Source organism: Entelurus aequoreus, linkage group LG28 (genome assembly GCF_033978785.1).
Source record: "Entelurus aequoreus isolate RoL-2023_Sb linkage group LG28, RoL_Eaeq_v1.1, whole genome shotgun sequence".
Lineage (NCBI taxonomy): Eukaryota > Metazoa > Chordata > Actinopteri > Syngnathiformes > Syngnathidae > Entelurus > Entelurus aequoreus.
Genome location: NC_084758.1, coordinates 8,983,695 through 9,007,027, shown reverse-complemented (window position 1 = coordinate 9,007,027; position 23,333 = coordinate 8,983,695).

Genomic DNA, 23,333 nt, shown 5'->3' with positions numbered 1-23,333 from the left:
CCGACTAAACCCGTAAATGTAAGAAAATGCATTTTTTACGAAAAACATTTTTTGCTAAAATGTCGTAAGGGGGGACCCTGTCGTAAAAATTCCAAAAAACGGACTTGATTCAACAGCACAATTCTGGTGCTGTAGTTGTAGGAGATGTCTCAAAACGTCATCAGGAGTCCCGACTAAACCCGTGAATGTAAGAAAATGTAAGAAAATGCATTTTTTAAGAAAAACATTTTTTGCTAAAATGACGTAAGGGGGGACCCTGTCGTAAAAATTCCAAAAAACGGACTTGATTCAGCAGCACAATTCTGGTGCTGTAGTTGTAGGAGATGTCTCAAAACGTCATCAGGAGTCCCTACAAAACCTAAAAATGGCATAAAATGCTTTCTTTGGGAAAACTTTTTTTTTACAAAAAAAAATTCAAAAAACGGACTTGTTTGAGCAGCACAATTCTGGTGCTGTAGTTGTAGGAGATGTCTGAAAACGTCATCAGGAGTCCCGACTAAACCCGTAAATGTAAGAAAATGCATTTTTTACGAAAAACATTTTTTGCTAAAATGTCGTAAGGGGGGACCCTGTCGTAAAAATTCCAAAAAACGGACTTGATTCAGCAGCACAATTCTGGTGCTGTAGTTGTAGGAGATGTCTCAAAACGTCACCAGGAGTCCCTACAAAACCTAAAAATGGCATAAAATGCTTTTTTTGGGAAAACTTTTTTTTTCCAAAAAAAAATTCAAAAAACGGACTTGTTTGAGCAGCACAATTCTGGTGCTGTAGTTGTAGGAGATGTCTGAAAACGTCATCAGGAGTCCCGACTAAACCCGTAAATGTAAGAAAATGTAAGAAAATGCATTTTTTAAGAAAAACATTTTTTGCTAAAATGACGTAAGGGGGGACCCTGTCGTAAAAATGCCAAAAAACGGACTTGCTTCAGCAGTACAATTCTGGTGCTGTAGTTGTAGGAGATGTCTCAAAACGTCATCAGGAGTCCCTACAAAACCTAAAAATGGCATAAAATACTTTTTTTGGGAAAACTTTTTTTTTCCAAAAAAAATTCAAAAAACAGACTTGCTTCAGCAGCACAATTCTGGTGCTGTAGTTGTAGGAGATGTCTCAAAACGTCATCAGGAGTCCCGACTAAACCCGTAAATGTAAGAAAATGTAAGAAAATGCATTTTTTAAGAAAAACATTTTTTGCTAAAATGTCGTAAGGGGGGACCCTGTCGTAAAAATTCCAAAAAACGGACTTGCTTCAGCAGTACAATTCTGGTGCTGTAGTTGTAGGAGATGTCTCAAAACGTCATCAGGAGTCCCTACAAAACCTAAAAATGGCATAAAATGCTTTTTTTGGGAAAACTTTTTTTTTACAAAAAAAAATTCAAAAAACGGACTTGTTTGAGTAGCACAATTCTGGTGCTGTAGTTGTAGGAGATGTCTCAAAACGTCATCAGGAGTCCCTACAAAACCTAAAAATGGCATAAAATGCTTTTTTTGGGAAAACTTTTTTTTTACAAAAAAAAATTCAAAAAACGGACTTGTTTGAGCAGCACAATTCTGGTGCTGTAGTTGTAGGAGATGTCTGAAAACGTCATCAGGAGTCCCGACTAAACCCGTAAATGTAAGAAAATGCATTTTTTACGAAAAACATTTTTTGCTAAAATGTCGTAAGGGGGGACCCTGTCGTAAAAATTCCAAAAAACGGACTTGATTCAGCAGCACAATTCTGGTGCTGTAGTTGTAGGAGATGTCTCAAAACGTCACCAGGAGTCCCTACAAAACCTAAAAATGGCATAAAATGCTTTTTTTGGGAAAACTTTTTTTTTCCAAAAAAAAATTCAAAAAACGGACTTGTTTGAGCAGCACAATTCTGGTGCTGTAGTTGTAGGAGATGTCTGAAAACGTCATCAGGAGTCCCGACTAAACCCGTGAATGTAAGAAAATGTAAGAAAATGCATTTTTTAAGAAAAACATTTTTTGCTAAAATGACGTAAGGGGGGACCCTGTCGTAAAAATTCCAAAAAACGGACTTGATTCAGCAGCACAATTCTGGTGCTGTAGTTGTAGGAGATGTCTCAAAACGTCATCAGGAGTCCCTACAAAACGTAAAAATGGCATAAAATGCTTTTTTTGGGAAAACTTTTTTTTTCCAAAAAAAAATTCAAAAAACGGACTTGTTTGAGCAGCACAATTCTGGTGCTGTAGTTGTAGGAGATGTCTGAAAACGTCATCAGGAGTCCCGACTAAACCCGTAAATGTAAGAAAATGTAAGAAAATGCATTTTTTAAGAAAAACATTTTTTGCTAAAATGACGTAAGGGGGGACCCTGTCGTAAAAATGCCAAAAAACGGACTTGCTTCAGCAGTACAATTCTGGTGCTGTAGTTGTAGGAGATGTCTCAAAACGTCATCAGGAGTCCCTACAAAACCTAAAAATGGCATAAAATGCTTTTTTTGGGAAAACTTTTTTTTTCCAAAAAAAATTCAAAAAACAGACTTGCTTCAGCAGCACAATTCTGGTGCTGTAGTTGTAGGAGATGTCTCAAAACGTCATCAGGAGTCCCGACTAAACCCGTAAATGTAAGAAAATGTAAGAAAATGCATTTTTTAAGAAAAACATTTTTTGCTAAAATGTCGTAAGGGGGTACCCTGTCGTAAAAATTCCAAAAAACGGACTTGCTTCAGCAGTACAATTCTGGTGCTGTAGTTGTAGGAGATGTCTCAAAACGTCATCAGGAGTCCCTACAAAACCTAAAAATGGCATAAAATGCTTTTTTTGGGAAAACTTTTTTTTTACAAAAAAAAATTCAAAAAACGGACTTGTTTGAGTAGCACAATTCTGGTGCTGTAGTTGTAGGAGATGTCTGAAAACGTCATCAGGAGTCCCGACTAAACCCGTAAATGTAAGAAAATGTAAGAAAATGCATTTTTTACGAAAAACATTTTTTGCTAAAATGTCGTAAGGGGGGACCCTGTCGTAAAAATTCCAAAAAACGGACTTGATTCAACAGCACAATTCTGGTGCTGTAGTTGTAGGAGATGTCTCAAAACGTCATCAGGAGTCCCGACTAAACCCGTAAATGTAAGAAAATGTAAGAAAATGCATTTTTTAAGAAAAACATTTTTTGCTAAAATGACGTAAGGGGGGACCCTGTCGTAAAAATGCCAAAAAACGGACTTGCTTCAGCAGTACAATTCTGGTGCTGTAGTTGTAGGAGATGTCTCAAAACGTCATCAGGAGTCCCTACAAAACCTAAAAATGGCATAAAATGCTTTTTTTGGGAAAACTTTTTTTTTACAAAAAAAAATTCAAAAAACGGACTTGTTTGAGCAGCACAATTCTGGTGCTGTAGTTGTAGGAGATGTCTGAAAACGTCATCAGGAGTCCCGACTAAACCCGTAAATGTAAGAAAATGCATTTTTTACGAAAAACATTTTTTGCTAAAATGTCGTAAGGGGGGACCCTGTCGTAAAAATTCCAAAAAACGGACTTGATTCAGCAGCACAATTCTGGTGCTGTAGTTGTAGGAGATGTCTCAAAACGTCACCAGGAGTCCCTACAAAACCTAAAAATGGCATAAAATGCTTTTTTTGGGAAAACTTTTTTTTTCCAAAAAAAAATTCAAAAAACGGACTTGTTTGAGCAGCACAATTCTGGTGCTGTAGTTGTAGGAGATGTCTGAAAACGTCATCAGGAGTCCCGACTAAACCCGTAAATGTAAGAAAATGTAAGAAAATGCATTTTTTAAGAAAAACATTTTTTGCTAAAATGACGTAAGGGGGGACCCTGTCGTAAAAATTCCAAAAAACGGACTTGCTTCAGCAGTACAATTCTGGTGCTGTAGTTGTAGGAGATGTCTCAAAACGTCATCAGGAGTCCCTACAAAACCTAAAAATGGCATAAAATGCTTTTTTTGGGAAAACTTTTTTTTTACAAAAAAAAATTCAAAAAACGGACTTGTTTGAGTAGCACAATTCTGGTGCTGTAGTTGTAGGAGATGTCTCAAAACGTCATCAGGAGTCCCTACAAAACCTAAAAATGGCATAAAATGCTTTTTTTGGGAAAACTTTTTTTTTACAAAAAAAAATTCAAAAAACGGACTTGTTTGAGCAGCACAATTCTGGTGCTGTAGTTGTAGGAGATGTCTGAAAACGTCATCAGGAGTCCCGACTAAACCCGTAAATGTAAGAAAATGCATTTTTTACGAAAAACATTTTTTGCTAAAATGTCGTAAGGGGGGACCCTGTCGTAAAAATTCCAAAAAACGGACTTGATTCAGCAGCACAATTCTGGTGCTGTAGTTGTAGGAGATGTCTCAAAACGTCACCAGGAGTCCCTACAAAACCTAAAAATGGCATAAAATGCTTTTTTTGGGAAAACTTTTTTTTTCCAAAAAAAAATTCAAAAAACGGACTTGTTTGAGCAGCACAATTCTGGTGCTGTAGTTGTAGGAGATGTCTGAAAACGTCATCAGGAGTCCCGACTAAACCCGTAAATGTAAGAAAATGTAAGAAAATGCATTTTTTAAGAAAAACATTTTTTGCTAAAATGACGTAAGGGGGGACCCTGTCGTAAAAATGCCAAAAAACGGACTTGCTTCAGCAGTACAATTCTGGTGCTGTAGTTGTAGGAGATGTCTCAAAACGTCATCAGGAGTCCCTACAAAACCTAAAAATGGCATAAAATGCTTTTTTTGGGAAAACTTTTTTTTTCCAAAAAAAATTCAAAAAACAGACTTGCTTCAGCAGCACAATTCTGGTGCTGTAGTTGTAGGAGATGTCTCAAAACGTCATCAGGAGTCCCGACTAAACCCGTAAATGTAGAAAATGTAAGAAAATGCATTTTTTAAGAAAAACATTTTTTGCTAAAATGTCGTAAGGGGGTACCCTGTCGTAAAAATTCCAAAAAACGGACTTGCTTCAGCAGTACAATTCTGGTGCTGTAGTTGTAGGAGATGTCTCAAAACGTCATCAGGAGTCCCTACAAAACCTAAAAATGGCATAAAATGCTTTTTTTTGGGAAAACTTTTTTTTTACAAAAAAAAATTCAAAAAACGGACTTGTTTGAGTAGCACAATTCTGGTGCTGTAGTTGTAGGAGATGTCTGAAAACGTCATCAGGAGTCCCGACTAAACCCGTAAATGTAAGAAAATGTAAGAAAATGCATTTTTTACGAAAAACATTTTTTGCTAAAATGTCGTAAGGGGGGACCCTGTCGTAAAAATTCCAAAAAACGGACTTGATTCAACAGCACAATTCTGGTGCTGTAGTTGTAGGAGATGTCTCAAAACGTCATCAGGAGTCCCGACTAAACCCGTAAATGTAAGAAAATGTAAGAAAATGCATTTTTTAAGAAAAACATTTTTTGCTAAAATGACGTAAGGGGGGACCCTGTCGTAAAAATGCCAAAAAACGGACTTGCTTCAGCAGTACAATTCTGGTGCTGTAGTTGTAGGAGATGTCTCAAAACGTCATCAGGAGTCCCTACAAAACCTAAAAATGGCATAAAATGCTTTTTTTGGGAAAACTTTTTTTTTACAAAAAAAAATTCAAAAAACGGACTTGTTTGAGCAGCACAATTCTGGTGCTGTAGTTGTAGGAGATGTCTGAAAACGTCATCAGGAGTCCCGACTAAACCCGTAAATGTAAGAAAATGCATTTTTTACGAAAAACATTTTTTGCTAAAATGTCGTAAGGGGGGACCCTGTCGTAAAAATTCCAAAAAACGGACTTGATTCAACAGCACAATTCTGGTGCTGTAGTTGTAGGAGATGTCTCAAAACGTCATCAGGAGTCCCGACTAAACCCGTAAATGTAAGAAAATGTAAGAAAATGCATTTTTTACGAAAAACATTTTTTGCTAAAATGACGTAAGGGGGGACCCTGTCGTAAAAATTCCAAAAAACGGACTTGATTCAGCAGCACAATTCTGGTGCTGTAGTTGTAGGAGATGTCTCAAAACGTCACCAGGAGTCCCTACAAAACCTAAAAATGGCATAAAATGCTTTTTTTTGGGAAAACTTTTTTTTTCCAAAAAAAAATTCAAAAAACGGACTTGTTTGAGCAGCACAATTCTGGTGCTGTAGTTGTAGGAGATGTCTCAAAACGTCATCAGGAGTCCCGACTAAACCCGTAAATGTAAGAAAATGTAAGAAAATGCATTTTTTAAGAAAAACATTTTTTGCTAAAATGACGTAAGGGGGGACCCTGTCGTAAAAATGCCAAAAAACGGACTTGATTCAGCAGCACAATTCTGGTGCTGTAGTTGTAGGAGATGTCTCAAAACGTCATCAGGAGTCCCTACAAAACCTAAAAATGGCATAAAATGCTTTTTTTGGGAAAACTTTTTTTTTACAAAAAAAAATTCAAAAAACGGACTTGTTTGAGCAGCACAATTCTGGTGCTGTAGTTGTAGGAGATGTCTGAAAACGTCATCAGGAGTCCCGACTAAACCCGTAAATGTAAGAAAATGCATTTTTTACGAAAAACATTTTTTGCTAAAATGTCGTAAGGGGGGACCCTGTCGTAAAAATTCCAAAAAACGGACTTGATTCAGCAGCACAATTCTGGTGCTGTAGTTGTAGGAGATGTCTCAAAACGTCACCAGGAGTCCCTACAAAACCTAAAAATGGCATAAAATGCTTTTTTTGGGAAAACTTTTTTTTTCCAAAAAAAAATTCAAAAAACGGACTTGTTTGAGCAGCACAATTCTGGTGCTGTAGTTGTAGGAGATGTCTCAAAACGTCATCAGGAGTCCCGACTAAACCCGTAAATGTAAGAAAATGTAAGAAAATGCATTTTTTAAGAAAAACATTTTTTGCTAAAATGTCGTAAGGGGGGACCCTGTCGTAAAAATTCCAAAAAACGGACTTGCTTCAGCAGTACAATTCTGGTGCTGTAGTTGTAGGAGATGTCTCAAAACGTCATCAGGAGTCCCTACAAAACTTAAAAATGGCATAAAATGCTTTTTTTGGGAAAACTTTTTTTTTACAAAAAAAAATTCAAAAAACGGACTTGTTTGAGCAGCACAATTCTGGTGCTGTAGTTGTAGGAGATGTCTGAAAACGTCATCAGGAGTCCCGACTAAACCCGTAAATGTAAGAAAATGTAAGAAAATGCATTTTTTACGAAAAACATTTTTTGCTAAAATGTCGTAAGGGGGGACCCTGTCGTAAAAATTCCAAAAAACGGACTTGATTCAGCAGCACAATTCTGGTGCTGTAGTTGTAGGAGATGTCTCAAAACGTCATCAGGAGTCCCTACAAAACCTAAAAATGGCATAAAATGCTTTTTTTGGGAAAACTTTTTTTTTACAAAAAAAAATTCAAAAAACGGACTTGTTTGAGCAGCACAATTCTGGTGCTGTAGTTGTAGGAGATGTCTGAAAACGTCATCAGGAGTCCCGACTAAACCCGTAAATGTAAGAAAATGTAAGAAAATGCATTTTTTAAGAAAAACATTTTTTGCTAAAATGTCGTAAGGGGGGACCCTGTCGTAAAAATGCCAAAAAACGGACTTGCTTCAGCAGTACAATTCTGGTGCTGTAGTTGTAGGAGATGTCTCAAAACGTCATCAGGAGTCCCTACAAAACCTAAAAATGGCATAAAATGCTTTTTTTGGGAAAACTTTTTTTTTCCAAAAAAAATTCAAAAAACAGACTTGCTTCAGCAGCACAATTCTGGTGCTGTAGTTGTAGGAGATGTCTCAAAACGTCATCAGGAGTCCCGACTAAACCCGTAAATGTAAGAAAATGTAAGAAAATGCATTTTTTAAGAAAAACATTTTTTGCTAAAATGTCGTAAGGGGGGACCCTGTCGTAAAAATTCCAAAAAACGGACTTGCTTCAGCAGTACAATTTTGGTGCTGTAGTTGTAGGAGATGTCTCAAAACGTCATCAGGAGTCCCTACAAAACCTAAAAATGGCATTAAATGCTTTTTTTGGGAAAACTTTTTTTTTACAAAAAAAAATTCAAAAAACAGACTTGCTTCAGCAGCACAATTCTGGTGCTGTAGTTGTAGGAGATGTCTCAAACGTCATCAGGAGTCCCGACTAAACCCGTAAATGTAAGAAAATGTAAGAAAATGCATTTTTTACGAAAAACATTTTTTGCTAAAATGTCGTAAGGGGGGACCCTGTCGTAAAAATTCCAAAAAACGGACTTGCTTCAGCAGCACAATTCTGGTGCTGTAGTTGTAGGAGATGTCTCAAAACGTCATCAGGAGTCCCTACAAAACCTAAAAATGGCATAAAATGCTTTTTTTGGGAAAACTTTTTTTTTACAAAAAAAAATTCAAAAAACAGACTTGCTTCAGCAGTTCAATTCTGGTGCTGTAGTTGTAGGAGATTTCTCAAAACGTCATCAAGAGTCCCGACTAAAACCGTAAATGGAAGAAATTAGAAGAAAATGCATATTTTACGGAAAAAAAACATTTTGCAAAATGTCGTAAAAAAAATTCCAAAAAACGGACTTGCTTCAGCAGCACAATTCTGGTGCTGTAGTTGTAGGAGATGTCTCAAAACGTCATCAGGAGTCCCGACTAAACCCGTAAATGTAATAAAATGTAAGAAAATGCATTTTTTAAGAAAAAACATTTTTTGCTAAAATGTCGTAAGGGGGGACCCTGTCGTAAAAATTCCAAAAAACGGACTTGCTTCAGCAGCACAATTCTGGTGCTGTAGTTGTAGGAGATGTCTCAAAATGTCATCAGGAGTCCCGACAAAACCCGAAAATGGAAAAAATTAGAAGAAAATGCATATTTTACGGGAAAAAAAATATTTTGCAAAATGTCGTAAAAAAATTCCAAAAAACGGACTTGCTTCAGCAGCACAATTCTGGTGCTGTAGTTGTAGGAGATGTCTCAAAACGTCATCAGGAGTCCCGACTAAACCCGTAAATGTAAGAAAATGTAAGAAAATGCATTTTTTAAGAAACATTTTTTTTGCTAAAATGTCGTAAGGGGGGACACTGTCGTAAAAATGCCAAAAAACGGACTTGCTTCAGCAGTACAATTCTGGTGCTGTAGTTGTAGGAGATGTCTCAAAACGTCATCAGGAGTCCCTACAAAACCTAAAAATGGCATAAAATGCTTTTTTTGGGAAAACTTTTTTTTTCCAAAAAAAATTCAAAAAACAGACTTGCTTCAGCAGCACAATTCTGGTGCTGTAGTTGTAGGAGATGTCTGAAAACGTCATCAGGAGTCCCGACTAAACCCGTAAATGTAAGAAAATGTAAGAAAATGCATTTTTTACGAAAAACATTTTTTGCTAAAATGTCGTAAGGGGGGACCCTGTCGTAAAAATTCCAAAAAACGGACTTGATTCAACAGCACAATTCTGGTGCTGTAGTTGTAGGAGATGTCTCAAAACGTCATCAGGAGTCCCGACTAAACCCGTAAATGTAAGAAAATGTAAGAAAATGCATTTTTTAAGAAAAACATTTTTTGCTAAAATGACGTAAGGGGGGACCCTGTCGTAAAAATGCCAAAAAACGGACTTGATTCAGCAGCACAATTCTGGTGCTGTAGTTGTAGGAGATGTCTCAAAACGTCATCAGGAGTCCCTACAAAACCTAAAAATGGCATAAAATGCTTTTTTTGGGAAAACTTTTTTTTTACAAAAAAAAATTCAAAAAACGGACTTGTTTGAGCAGCACAATTCTGGTGCTGTAGTTGTAGGAGATGTCTGAAAACGTCATCAGGAGTCCCGACTAAACCCGTAAATGTAAGAAAATGCATTTTTTACGAAAAACATTTTTTGCTAAAATGTCGTAAGGGGGGACCCTGTCGTAAAAATTCCAAAAAACGGACTTGATTCAGCAGCACAATTCTGGTGCTGTAGTTGTAGGAGATGTCTCAAAACGTCACCAGGAGTCCCTACAAAACCTAAAAATGGCATAAAATGCTTTTTTTGGGAAAACTTTTTTTTTCCAAAAAAAAATTCAAAAAACGGACTTGTTTGAGCAGCACAATTCTGGTGCTGTAGTTGTAGGAGATGTCTCAAAACGTCATCAGGAGTCCCGACTAAACCCGTAAATGTAAGAAAATGTAAGAAAATGCATTTTTTAAGAAAAACATTTTTTGCTAAAATGACGTAAGGGGGGACCCTGTCGTAAAAATGCCAAAAAACGGACTTGATTCAGCAGCACAATTCTGGTGCTGTAGTTGTAGGAGATGTCTCAAAACGTCATCAGGAGTCCCTACAAAACCTAAAAATGGCATAAAATGCTTTTTTTGGGAAAACTTTTTTTTTACAAAAAAAAATTCAAAAAACGGACTTGTTTGAGCAGCACAATTCTGGTGCTGTAGTTGTAGGAGATGTCTGAAAACGTCATCAGGAGTCCCGACTAAACCCGTAAATGTAAGAAAATGCATTTTTTACGAAAAACATTTTTTGCTAAAATGTCGTAAGGGGGGACCCTGTCGTAAAAATTCCAAAAAACGGACTTGATTCAGCAGCACAATTCTGGTGCTGTAGTTGTAGGAGATGTCTCAAAACGTCACCAGGAGTCCCTACAAAACCTAAAAATGGCATAAAATGCTTTTTTTGGGAAAACTTTTTTTTTCCAAAAAAAAATTCAAAAAACGGACTTGTTTGAGCAGCACAATTCTGGTGCTGTAGTTGTAGGAGATGTCTCAAAACGTCATCAGGAGTCCCGACTAAACCCGTAAATGTAAGAAAATGTAAGAAAATGCATTTTTTAAGAAAAACATTTTTTGCTAAAATGTCGTAAGGGGGGACCCTGTCGTAAAAATTCCAAAAAACGGACTTGCTTCAGCAGTACAATTCTGGTGCTGTAGTTGTAGGAGATGTCTCAAAACGTCATCAGGAGTCCCTACAAAACTTAAAAATGGCATAAAATGCTTTTTTTGGGAAAACTTTTTTTTTACAAAAAAAAATTCAAAAAACGGACTTGTTTGAGCAGCACAATTCTGGTGCTGTAGTTGTAGGAGATGTCTGAAAACGTCATCAGGAGTCCCGACTAAACCCGTAAATGTAAGAAAATGTAAGAAAATGCATTTTTTAAGAAAAACATTTTTTGCTAAAATGTCGTAAGGGGGGACCCTGTCGTAAAAATTCCAAAAAACGGACTTGATTCAGCAGCACAATTCTGGTGCTGTAGTTGTAGGAGATGTCTCAAAACGTCATCAGGAGTCCCTACAAAACCTAAAAATGGCATAAAATGCTTTTTTTGGGAAAACTTTTTTTTTACAAAAAAAAATTCAAAAAACGGACTTGTTTGAGCAGCACAATTCTGGTGCTGTAGTTGTAGGAGATGTCTGAAAACGTCATCAGGAGTCCCGACTAAACCCGTAAATGTAAGAAAATGTAAGAAAATGCATTTTTTAAGAAAAACATTTTTTGCTAAAATGTCGTAAGGGGGGACCCTGTCGTAAAAATGCCAAAAAACGGACTTGCTTCAGCAGTACAATTCTGGTGCTGTAGTTGTAGGAGATGTCTCAAAACGTCATCAGGAGTCCCTACAAAACCTAAAAATGGCATAAAATGCTTTTTTTGGGAAAACTTTTTTTTTCCAAAAAAAATTCAAAAAACAGACTTGCTTCAGCAGCACAATTCTGGTGCTGTAGTTGTAGGAGATGTCTCAAAACGTCATCAGGAGTCCCGACTAAACCCGTAAATGTAAGAAAATGTAAGAAAATGCATTTTTTAAGAAAAACATTTTTTGCTAAAATGTCGTAAGGGGGGACCCTGTCGTAAAAATTCCAAAAAACGGACTTGCTTCAGCAGTACAATTTTGGTGCTGTAGTTGTAGGAGATGTCTCAAAACGTCATCAGGAGTCCCTACAAAACCTAAAAATGGCATTAAATGCTTTTTTTGGGAAAACTTTTTTTTTACAAAAAAAAATTCAAAAAACAGACTTGCTTCAGCAGCACAATTCTGGTGCTGTAGTTGTAGGAGATGTCTCAAACGTCATCAGGAGTCCCGACTAAACCCGTAAATGTAAGAAAATGTAAGAAAATGCATTTTTTACGAAAAACATTTTTTGCTAAAATGTCGTAAGGGGGGACCCTGTCGTAAAAATGCCAAAAAACGGACTTGCTTCAGCAGCACAATTCTGGTGCTGTAGTTGTAGGAGATGTCTCAAAACGTCATCAGGAGTCCCTACAAAACCTAAAAATGGCATAAAATGCTTTTTTTGGGAAAACTTTTTTTTTACAAAAAAAAATTCAAAAAACAGACTTGCTTCAGCAGTTCAATTCTGGTGCTGTAGTTGTAGGAGATTTCTCAAAACGTCATCAAGAGTCCCGACTAAAACCGTAAATGGAAGAAATTAGAAGAAAATGCATATTTTACGGAAAAAAAATATTTTGCAAAATGTCGTAAAAAAAATTCCAAAAAACGGACTTGCTTCAGCAGCACAATTCTGGTGCTGTAGTTGTAGGAGATGTCTCAAAACGTCATCAGGAGTCCCTACAAAACCTAAAAATGGCATAAAATGCTTTTTTTGGGAAAACTTTTTTTTTACAAAAAAAAATTCAAAAAACAGACTTGCAACTACAACTACAACTACCTACAACTACTTGCTTCAGCAGTACAATTCTGGTGCTGTAGTTGTAGGAGATGTCTCAAAACGTCATCAGGAGTCCCGACAAAACCCGAAAATGGAAAAAATTAGAAGAAAATGCATATTTTACGGGAAAAAAAATATTTTGCAAAATGTCGTAAAAAAATTCCAAAAAACGGACTTGCTTCAGCAGCACAATTCTGGTGCTGTAGTTGTAGGAGATGTCTCAAAACGTCATCAGGAGTCCCGACTAAACCCGTAAATGTAAGAAAATGTAAGAAAATGCATTTTTTAAGAAACATTTTTTTTGCTAAAATGTCGTAAGGGGGGACACTGTCGTAAAAATGCCAAAAAACGGACTTGCTTCAGCAGTACAATTCTGGTGCTGTAGTTGTAGGAGATGTCTCAAAACGTCATCAGGAGTCCCTACAAAACCTAAAAATGGCATAAAATGCTTTTTTTGGGAAAACTTTTTTTTTACAAAAAAAAATTCAAAAAACAGTCTTGCTTCAGCAGCACAATTCTGGTGCTGTAGTTGTAGGAGATGTCTCAAAACGTCATCAAGAGTCCCGACTAAACCCGTAAATGTAAGAAAATGTAAGAAAATATATTTTTTAAGAAAAACATTTTTTGCTAAAATGTCGTAAGGGGGGACCCTGTCGTAAAAATTCCAAAAAACGGACTTGATTCAACAGTACAATTCTGGTGCTGTAGTTGTAGGAGATGTCTCAAAACGTCATCAGGAGTCCCGACAAAACCCGAAAATGGAAGAAATTAGAAGAAAATGCATATTTTACGGAAAAAAAATATTTTGCAAAATGTCGTAAAAAAAATTCAAAAAAACGGACTTGCTTCAGCAGCACAATTCTGGTGCTGTAGTTGTAGGAGATGTCTCAAAACGTCATCAGGAGTCCCGACTAAACCCGAAAATGGAAGAAATTAGAAGAAAATGCATATTTTACGGAAAAAAAATATTTTGCAAAATGTCGTAAAAAAAATTCAAAAAATCGGACTTGCTTCAGCAGCACAATTCTGGTGCTGTAGTTGTAGGAGATGTCTCAAAACGTCATCAGGAGTCCCGACTAAACCCGTAAATGTAAGAAAATGTAAGAAAATGCATTTTTTAAGAAAAACATTTTTTGCTAAAATGTCGTAAGGGGGGACCCTGTCGTAAAAATGCCAAAAAACGGACTTGCTTCAGCAGTACAATTCTGGTGCTGTAGTTGTAGGAGATGTCTCAAAACGTCATCAGGAGTCCCTACAAAACCTAAAAATGGCATAAAATGCTTTTTTTGGGAAAACTTTTTTTTTACAAAAAAAAATTCAAAAAACAGACTTGCAACTACAACTACAACTACCTACAACTACTTGCTTCAGCAGTACAATTCTGGTGCTGTAGTTGTAGGAGATGTCTCAAAACGTCATCAGGAGTCCCGAGTAAACCCGAAAATGGAAGAAATTAGAAGAAAATTCATATTTTACGGCAAAAAAATATTTTGCAAAATGTCGTAAAAAAAATTCAAAAAAACGGACTTGCTTCAGCAGCACAATTCTGGTGCTGTAGTTGTAGGAGATGTCTCAAAACGTCATCAGGAGTCCCGACTAAACCCGTAAATGTAAGAAAATGTAAGAAAATGCATTTTTTAAGAAAAACATTTTTTGCTAAAATGTCGTAAGGGGGGACCCTGTCGTAAAAATTCCAAAAAACGGACTTGCTTCAGCAGCACAATTCTGGTGCTGTAGTTGTAGGAGATGTCTCAAAATGTCATCAGGAGTCCCGACAAAACCCGAAAATGGAAGAAATTAGAAGAAAATGCATATTTTACGGGAAAAAAAAAATTTTGCAAAATGTCGTAAAAAAATTCCAAAAAACGGACTTGCTTCAGCAGCACAATTCTGGTGCTGTAGTTGTAGGAGATGTGTCAAAACGTCATCAGGAGTCCCGACTAAACCCGTAAATGTAAGAAAATGTAAGAAAATGCATTTTTTAAGAAAAACATTTTTTGCTAAAATGTCGTAAGGGGGGACCCTGTCGTAAAAATGCCAAAAAACGGACTTGCTTCAGCAGTACAATTCTGGTGCTGTAGTTGTAGGAGATGTCTCAAAATGTCATCAGGAGTCCCGACTAAACCCGTAAATGTAATAAAATGTAAGAAAATGCATTTTTTAAGAAGAACATTTTTTGCTAAAATGTCGTAAGGGGGGACCCTGTCGTAAAAATTCCAAAAAACGGACTTGCTTCAGCAGTACAATTCTGGTGCTGTAGTTGTAGGAGATGTCTCAAAATGTCATCAGGAGTCCCGACAAAACCCGAAAATGGAAGAAATTAGAAGAAAATGCATATTTTACGGGAAAAAAAATATTTTGCAAAATGTCGTAAAAAAATTCCAAAAAACGGACTTGCTTCAGCAGCACAATTCTGGTGCTGTAGTTGTAGGAGATGTCTCAAAACGTCATCAAGAGTCCCGACTAAACCCGTAAATGTAAGAAAATGCATTTTTTAAGAAAAACATTTTTTGCTAAAATGTCGTAAGGGGGGACCCTGTCGTAAAAATTCAAAAAAACGGACTTGCTTCAGCAGCACAATTCTGGTGCTGTAGTTGTAGGAGATGTCTCAAAACGTCATCAGGAGTCCCGACTAAACCCGTAAATGTAATAAAATGTAAGAAAATGCATTTTTTAAGAAAAAACATTTTTTGCTAAAATGTCGTAAAAATTCCAAAAAACGGACTTGCTTCAGCAGCACAATTCTGGTCATCAGGAGTCCCGACAAAACCCGAAAATGGAAGAAATGAGAAGAAAATGCATATTTTACGGGAAAAAAAATATTTTGCAAAATGTCGTAAAAAAAATTCCAAAAAACGGACTTGCTTCAGCAGCACAATTCTGGTGCTGTAGTTGTAGGAGATGTGTCAAAACGTCATCAGGAGTCCCGACTAAACCCGTAAATGTAAGAAAATGTAAGAAAATGCATTTTTTAAGAAAAACATTTTTTGCTAAAATGTCGTAAGGGGGGACCCTGCCGTAAAAATGCCAAAAAACGGACTTGCTTCAGCAGTACAATTCTGGTGCTGTAGTTGTAGGAGATGTCTCAAAACGTCATCAGGAGTCCCGACTAAACCCGTAAATGTAATAAAATGTAAGAAAATGCATTTTTTAAGAAAAACATTTTTTGCTAAAATGACGTAAGGGGGGACCCTGTCGTAAAAATGCCAAAAAACGGACTTGCTTCAGCAGTACAATTCTGGTCCTGTAGTTGTAGGAGATGTCTCAAAACGTCATCAGGAGTCCCTACAAAACCTAAAAATGGCATAAAATGCTTTTTTTGGGAAAACTTTTTTTTTACAAAAAAAAATTCAAAAAACAGACTTGCTTCAGCAGTTCAATTCTGGTGCTGTAGTTGTAGGAGATTTCTCAAAACGTCATCAAGAGTCCCGACTAAAACCGTAAATGGAAGAAATTAGAAGAAAATGCATATTTTACGGAAAAAAAATATTTTGCAAAATGTCGTAAAAAAAATTCCAAAAAACGGACTTGCTTCAGCAGCACAATTCTGGTGCTGTAGTTGTAGGAGATGTCTCAAAACGTCATCAGGAGTCCCGACTAAACCCGTAAATGTAAGAAAATGCATTTTTTAAGAAAAACATTTTTTGCTAAAATGACGTAAGGGGGGACCCTGTCGTAAAAATGCCAAAAAACGGACTTGCTTCAGCAGTACAATTCTGGTGCTGTGGTTGTAGGAGATGTCTCAAAACGTCATCAGGAGTCCTTACAAAACCTAAAAATGGCATAAAATGCTTTTTTGGGGAAAACTTTTTTTTTACAAAAAAAAATTCAAAAAACAGACTTGCTTCAGCAGCACAATTCTGGTGCTGTAGTTGTAGGAGATGTCTCAAAACGTCATCAGGAGTCCCGACTAAACCCGTAAATGTAAGAAAATGTAAGAAAATGCATTTTTTACGAAAAACATTTTTTGCTAAAATGTCGTAAGGGGGGACCCTGTCGTAAAAATTCCAAAAAACGGACTTGCTTCAGCAGCACAATTCTGGTGCTGTAGTTGTAGGAGATGTCTCAAAACGTCATCAGGAGTCCCGACAAAACCCGAAAATGGAAAAAATTAGAAGAAAATGCATATTTTACGGGAAAAAAAATATTTTGCAAAATGTCGTAAAAAAATTCAAAAAAACGGACTTGCTTCAGCAGCACAATTCTGGTGCTGTAGTTGTAGGAGATGTCTCAAAATGTCATCAGGAGTCCCGACAAAACCCGAAAATGGAAGAAATTAGAAGAAAATGCATATTTTACGGGAAAAAAAATATTTTGCAAAATGTCGTAAAAAAAATTCCAAAAAACGGACTTGCTTCAGCAGCACAATTCTGGTGCTGTAGTTGTAGGAGATGTCTCAAAACGTCATCAGGAGTCCCGACTAAACCCGTAAATGTAATAAAATGTAAGAAAATGCATTTTTTAAGAAAAAACATTTTTTGCTAAAATGTCGTAAAAATTCCAAAAAACGGACTTGCTTCAGTAGCACAATTCTGGTGCTGTAGTTGTAGGAGATGTCTCAAAATGTCATCAGGAGTCCCGACTAAACCCGAAAATGGAAGAAATTAGAAGAAAATGCATATTTTACGGGAAAAAAAATATTTTGCAAAATGTCGTAAAAAAATTCCAAAAAACGGACTTGCTTCAGCAGTACAATTCTGGTGCTGTAGTTGTAGGAGATGTCTCAAAACGTCATCAGGAGTCCCGACTAAACCCGTAAATGTAATAAAATGTAAGAAAATGCATTTTTTAAGAAAAAACATTTTTTGCTAAAATGTCGTAAGGGGGGGACCGGGACCCTGTCGTAAAAATTCCAAAAAACGAACTTGCTTCAGCAGCACAATTCTGGATTAATAATCAATTTTTGCAGTTTGTCCCTCATAATAGGTAGATAAATGACACAATATGTTAATGCATACGTCAGCTGACTAATTAGGAGTCTTTGTTTGTTTACTTACTACTAAAAGACAAGTTGTCTAGTATGTTCACTTTTTTATTTAAGGACTAAATGACAATAATAAACATATGTTTCATGTACACTAAGATGTTTTGTTCAAATAAAGCCAATAATGCAATTTTTTGTGGTACCCTTTTTTTAGAAAAGTATCAAAATACATTTTGGCACCGGTACTGTTACGTAAGACGAAGGGGGAAGGAGACGGTACGACAGCAGGAGGTCTAGCTCAACGGGTTTTATTTGAGCTTGATGATTACGTCGGGTGTGTATGCTACTATGTGTGTGGATGCAGGGCTATGTGTAGAAGTTAACCAGATATAAGTTACCAGAGGTTATTGTAAGTGTGTGTTGGTTGTGGCAGCAAAGAAGTCCAGAGGGGCGAAGCAAAAGAGGTTCGTGATCCGAGTGAGGTCCGTGGGGGCAGGAGAGAGGCGTCCAGAAGTCCAGGTCCGAGTGCGGGGGTCGAGGAAGGCAGTCAGAGTCCAGGGGGAAGATCGGCAGGTGAGGCGCACGGCTCACTGCGGAGACACGGAGATACTGTGGGAACAGGAGATGCCATTTTTAGGTTTAGTCGGGACTCCTGATGACGTTTTGAGACATCTCCTACAACTACAGCACCAGAATTGTACTGCTGAAGCAAGTCAGTTTTTTGGAATTTTACGACATTTTAGCAAAAAATTTTTGTCTTAAAATATGCATTTTCTTCTAATTTCTTCCATTTTCGGGTTTAGTCGGGACTCCTGATGACGTTTTGAGACATCTCCTACAACTACAGCACCAGAATTGTGTTGCTGAAGCAAGTCCGTTTTTTGGAATTTTACGACATTTTAGCAAAAAATGTTTTTCGTAAAAAATGCATTTTCTTACATTTACGGGTTTAGTCGGGACTCCTGATGACGTTTTGAGACATCTCCTACAACTACAGCACCAGAATTGTGTTGCTGAAGCAAGTCCGTTTTTTGGAATTTTACGACATTTTAGCAAAAAATGTTTGTCTTAAAAAATGCATTTTCTTACATTTACGGGTTTAGTCGGGACTCCTGATGACGTTTTGAGACATCCCCACCAGAATTGTGCTGCTGAAGCAAGTCCGTTTTTAGAATTTTTTTACGACATTTTGCAAAAAATGTTTTTCTTAAAAAATGCATTTTCTTACATTTACGGGTTTAGTCGGGACTCCTGATGACGTTTGGAGACATCTCCTACAACTACAGCACCAGAATTGTGCTGCTGAAGCAAGTCCGTTTTTTGGAATTTTTACGACAGGGTCCCCCCTTACGACATTTTAGCAAAAAATGTTTTTCGTAAAAAATGCATTTTCTTACATTTACGGGTTTAGTCGGGACTCCTGATGACGTTTTCAGACATCTCCTACAACTACAGCACCAGAATTGTGCTGCTCAAACAAGTCCGTTTTTTGAATTTTTTTTTGTAAAAAAAAAGTTTTCCCAAAAAAAGCATTTTATGCCATTTTTAGGTTTTGTAGGGACTCCTGATGACGTTTTGAGACATCTCCTACAACTACAGCACCAGAATTGTACTGCTGAAGCAAGTCCGTTTTTTGGAATTTTTACGACAGGGTCCCCCGTTACGACATTTTAGCAAAAAATGTTTTTCTTAAAAAATGCATTTTCTTACATTTTCTTACATTTACGGGTTTAGTCGGGACTCCTGATGACGTTTTGAGACATCTCCTACAACTACAGCACCAGAATTGTACTGCTGAAGCAAGTCCGTTTTTTGGCATTTTTACGACAGGGTCCCCCCTTACGTCATTTTAGCAAAAAATGTTTTTCTTAAAAAATGCATTTTCTTACATTTTCTTACATTTACGGGTTTAGTCGGGACTCCTGATGACGTTTTCAGACATCTCCTACAACTACAGCACCAGAATTGTGCTGCTCAAACAAGTCCGTTTTTTGAAATTTTTTTTGGAAAAAAAAAGTTTTCCCAAAAAAAGCATTTTATGCCATTTTTAGGTTTTGTAGGGACTCCTGATGACGTTTTGAGACATCTCCTACAACTACAGCACCAGAATTGTGCTGCTGAATCAAGTCCGTTTTTTGGAATTTTTACGACAGGGTCCCCCCTTACGACATTTTAGCAAAAAATGTTTTTCGTAAAAAATGCATTTTCTTACATTTTCTTACATTTACGGGTTTAGTCGGGACTCCTGATGACGTTTTCAGACATCTCCTACAACTACAGCACCAGAATTGTGCTGCTCAAACAAGTCCGTTTTTTGAATTTTTTTTTGTAAAAAAAAAGTTTTCCCAAAAAAAGCATTTTATGCCATTTTTAGGTTTTGTAGGGACTCCTGATGACGTTTTGAGACATCTCCTACAACTACAGCACCAAAATTGTACTGCTGAAGCAAGTCCGTTTTTTGGCATTTTTACGACAGGGTCCCCCTTACGTCATTTTAGCAAAAAATGTTTTTCTTAAAAAATGCATTTTCTTACATTTTATTACATTTACGGGTTTAGTCGGGACTCCTGATGACGTTTTGAGACATCTCCTACAACTACAGCACCAGAATTGTGCTGCTGAATCAAGTCCGTTTTTTGGAATTTTTACGACAGGGTCCCCCCTTACGACATTTTAGCAAAAAATGTTTTTCGTAAAAAATGCATTTTCTTACATTTACGGGTTTAGTCGGGACTCCTGATGACGTTTTCAGACATCTCCTACAACTACAGCACCAGAATTGTGCTGCTCAAACAAGTCCGTTTTTTGAATTTTTTTTTGTAAAAAAAAAGTTTTCCCAAAAAAAGCATTTTATGCCATTTTTAGGTTTTGTAGGGACTCCTGATGACGTTTTGAGACATCTCCTACAACTACAGCACCAGAATTGTGCTGCTGAATCTAATCCGTTTTTTGGAATTTTTACGACAGGGTCCCCCCTTACGTCATTTTAGCAAAAAATGTTTTTCTTAAAAAATGCATTTTCTTACATTTACGGGTTTAGTCGGGACTCCTGATGACGTTTTCAGACATCTCCTACAAATACAGCACCAGAATTGTGCTGCTCAAACAAGTCCGTTTTTTGAATTTTTTTTTGTAAAAAAAAAGTTTTCCCAAAAAAAGCATTTTATGCCATTTTTAGGTTTTGTAGGGACTCCTGATGACGTTTTAAGACATCTCCTACAACTACAGCACCAGAATTGTGCTGCTGAAGCAAGTCCGTTTTTTGGCATTTTTACGACAGGGTCCCCCCTTACGACATTTTAGCAAAAAATGTTTTTCGTAAAAAATGCATTTTCTTACATTTTCTTACATTTACGGGTTTAGTCGGGACTCCTGATGACGTTTTCAGACATCTCCTACAAATACAGCACCAGAATTGTGCTGCTCAAACAAGTCCGTTTTTTGAATTTTTTTTAGTAAAAAAAAAGTTTTCCCAAAAAAAGCATTTTATGCCATTTTTAGGTTTTGTAGGGACTCCTGATGACGTTTTGAGACATCTCCTACAACTACAGCACCAGAATTGTACTGTTGAAGCAAGTCCGTTTTTTGGAATTTTTACGACAGGGTCCCTCCTTACGACATTTTAGCAAAAAATGTTTTTCTTAAAAAATGCATTTTCTTACATTTTCTTACATTTACGGGTTTAGTCGGGACTCCTGATGACGTTTTGAGACATCTCCTACAACTACAGCACCAGAATTGTGCTGCTGAAGCAAGTCCGTTTTTTGGCATTTTTACGACAGGGTCCCCCCTTACGACATTTTAGCAAAAAATGTTTTTCGTAAAAAATGCATTTTCTTACATTTACGGGTTTAGTCGGGACTCCTGATGACGTTTTGAGACATCTCCTACAACTACAGCACCAGAATTGTGCTGCTGAAGCAAGTCTGTTTTTTGAATTTTTTTTTGTAAAAAAAAAGTTTTCCCAAAAAAAGCATTTAATGCCATTTTTAGGTTTTGTAGGGACTCCTGATGACGTTTTGAGACATCTCCTACAACTACAGCACCAGAATTGTACTGCTGAAGCAAGTCCGTTTTTTGGCATTTTTACGACAGGGTCCCCCCTTACGACATTTTAGCAAAAAATGTTTTTCGTAAAAAATGCATTTTCTTACATTTTCTTACATTTACGGGTTTAGTCGGGACTCCTGATGACGTTTTCAGACATCTCCTACAACTACAGCACCAGAATTGTGCTGCTCAAACAAGTCCGTTTTTTGAATTTTTTTTTGTAAAAAAAAAGTTTTCCCAAAAAAAGCATTTTATGCCATTTTTAGGTTTTGTAGGGACTCCTGATGACGTTTTGAGACATCTCCTACAACTACAGCACCAGAATTGTGCTGCTGAATCAAGTCCGTTTTTTGGAATTTTTACGACAGGGTCCCCCCTTACGTCATTTTAGCAAAAAATGTTTTTCTTAAAAAATGCATTTTCTTACATTTTCTTACATTTACGGGTTTAGTCGGGACTCCTGATGACGTTTTCAGACATCTCCTACAACTACAGCACCAGAATTGTGCTGCTCAAACAAGTCCGTTTTTTGAATTTTTTTTTGTAAAAAAAAAGTTTTCCCAAAAAAAGCATTTTATGCCATTTTTAGGTTTTGTAGGGACTCCTGATTACGTTTTGAGACATCTCCTACAACTACAGCACCAGAATTGTACTGCTGAAGCAAGTCCGTTTTTTGGCATTTTTACGACAGGGTCCCCCCTTACGTCATTTTAGCAAAAAATGTTTTTCTTAAAAAATGCATTTTCTTACATTTTCTTACATTTACGGGTTTAGTCGGGACTCCTGATGACGTTTTCAGACATCTCCTACAACTACAGCACCAGAATTGTGCTGCTCAAACAAGTCCGTTTTTTGAATTTTTTTTTGTAAAAAAAAAGTTTTCCCAAAAAAAGCATTTTATGCCATTTTTAGGTTTTGTAGGGACTCCTGATGACGTTTTGAGACATCTCCTACAACTACAGCACCAGAATTGTACTGCTGAAGCAAGTCCGTTTTTTGGCATTTTTACGACAGGGTCCCCCCTTACGACATTTTAGCAAAAAATGTTTTTCGTAAAAAATGCATTTTCTTACATTTTCTTACATTTACGGGTTTAGTCGGGACTCCTGATGACGTTTTCAGACATCTCCTACAACTACAGCACCAGAATTGTGCTGCTCAAACAAGTCCGTTTTTTGAATTTTTTTTTGTAAAAAAAAAGTTTTCCCAAAAAAAGCATTTTATGCCATTTTTAGGTTTTGTAGGGACTCCTGATGACGTTTTGAGACATCTCCTACAACTACAGCACCAGAATTGTACTGCTGAAGCAAGTCCGTTTTTTGGCATTTTTACGACAGGGTCCCCCCTTACGTCATTTTAGCAAAAAATGTTTTTCTTAAAAAATGCATTTTCTTACATTTTCTTACATTTACGGGTTTAGTCGGGACTCCTGATGACGTTTTGAGACATCTCCTACAACTACAGCACCAGAATTGTGCTGTTGAATCAAGTCAGTTTTTTGGAATTTTTACGACATTTTAGCAAAAAATGTTTTTCGTAAAAAATGCATTTTCTTACATTTACGGGTTTAGTCGGGACTCCTGATGACGTTTTGAGACATCTACAACTACAGCACCAGAATTGTACTACTGAAGCAAGCCCGTTTTTTGGAATTTTTACGACATTTTAGCAAAAAATGTTTTTCGTAAAAAATGCATTTTCTTACATTTACGGGTTTAGTCGGGACTCCTGATGACGGTTTGTGACATCTCCTACAACTACAGCACCAGAATTGTACTACTGAAGCAAGTCCGTTTTTTTGAATTTTTACGACAGGGTCCCCCCTTACGTTATTTTAG